The sequence below is a fragment of the Dinoponera quadriceps genome, unplaced genomic scaffold (genome assembly GCF_001313825.1).
Source record: "Dinoponera quadriceps isolate SergipeBrazil2010 unplaced genomic scaffold, ASM131382v1 scaffold842, whole genome shotgun sequence".
Classification (NCBI taxonomy): domain Eukaryota; kingdom Metazoa; phylum Arthropoda; class Insecta; order Hymenoptera; family Formicidae; genus Dinoponera; species Dinoponera quadriceps.
The window spans coordinates 1-1,510 of record NW_014554928.1 but is presented as its reverse complement, the minus strand read 5'-3'; the positions used below and the strand labels follow the sequence as shown (position 1 = coordinate 1,510).

The following is a 1,510-nucleotide window of genomic DNA, read 5'->3' as shown; positions in this document are numbered from 1 at the left end:
GCATTTCTAACTGGCTTGGCCTTAATGGACCATCTTATGCCTTGGATACGGCTTGCAGTTCAAGCCACTACGCCATGGCGGAAGCTTACAGAATGATACGAAGTGGAGAATGCGACGCGGCTATCATGGGGGGCGCCAACATATGTCTGCATCCCTACATTTCACTTCAATTTTTTCACCTCGGTAAAGTTATACTTAAGAACCTCTTTGTTCATTTGCATCTAAACTTTATAACGGTAAGAACTCTTGACATTTTTGTTATTATCAATCAATTCAACAATTTAAGGTGTTCTCTCTAGTGATGGTTATTGCAAGCCATTTGATGTTTCTGGTACTGGTTATATGCGCAGTGAAGCTATAGCGATATTGTACCTCCAAAAGGCAAAGGATGCGAAACGAATCTATGCTACCTACGTCTACGCTAAAACCAACTGTGATGGCTTTAAGCATGAAGGCATTACATATCAACACCTTCTTACAACATGCAGAAGGAGTTATTAGAAGAATTTTATGATGATTGCGGTGTTACACCCGAAATGCTTTCCTACATGGAGGCCCATGCAACTGGTACTACGGTAGGAGATCCGGTAGAAGTAGACGCTATCGATCAAGCATTATGCTTAAAAAGGACCAGTCCTTTATTAACGGGGTCGGTGAAATCGAATCTTGGCCATTCGGAGCCTTCCAGTGGTCTCTGTCAAGTGGCAAATGTATGTGAATATATGTGAATATATTTTTTTAAACAGTGGCTTTAAAAGTTAAACTACGTGTATGTAATAATGTTTAAAATATATTTTTAAACATAATCAATCTATAGTTATGGTTCTATTGTTTCTGTTATAATTAATATATCAAAACGGTTTGAAGGTGTTAATAGCGATGGAAACAGGTATAATTCCACCAACTGTACACTTTAAAACACAGCGAAAAGAACATACTCCCATAATTGAAGGTAGATTAAAGATTGTCACAGAACCTACTTCTTGGGAAAGTGGTTACGTTGGTGTTAATTCTTTCGGATTTGGTGGTGCAAATTGTCACGTACTGTTGAAATCGAATCCTAAAAATAAAATCAACAACGGAGAATCAGACGGTTTGCCGAGACTTGTATTTGTATCTGGTCGTACTGAGCAGGTTGTAGAAACTCTTTTAAATGATGTAAGTTTGTATATTTTACGTTTTTACTTTGCGCACTTAAAGTTAGAGAAAAAATAAGGGGAGAATTATTGGTAATACAAATAAGTTTCCGCCGTTTTTTAAATAAAAATTATCAATTTATTGTAAAAAAAATGTACTTTACATTTTATTCAAAATATTGTCCGTCACTAACTACTACTTTTTGCCATCTTTCTAACAGCATTTGGATGCCACGTCGAAAAAACTCTTTACCTTTTTAGGCTACCCCTTGAATCGACTCAATTTTTGGCTTCTTCATAAGAAGTGAAGTGCTGCTCGACCAGGGCCATCGACCGGAACAAGTGGTAGTCTGAAGGAGCAATGTCTGGTGAAT

The 1,510-nt window shown here is 37.4% G+C and overlaps 1 pseudogene; it reads left to right on the top strand.

The window, feature by feature from the left end:
- The first annotated feature begins 296 nt into the window (after positions 1-296).
- LOC106742660 lies at positions 297-1,158 on the top strand (annotated as a pseudogene).
- Positions 1,159-1,510: the final 352 nt, after the last annotated feature.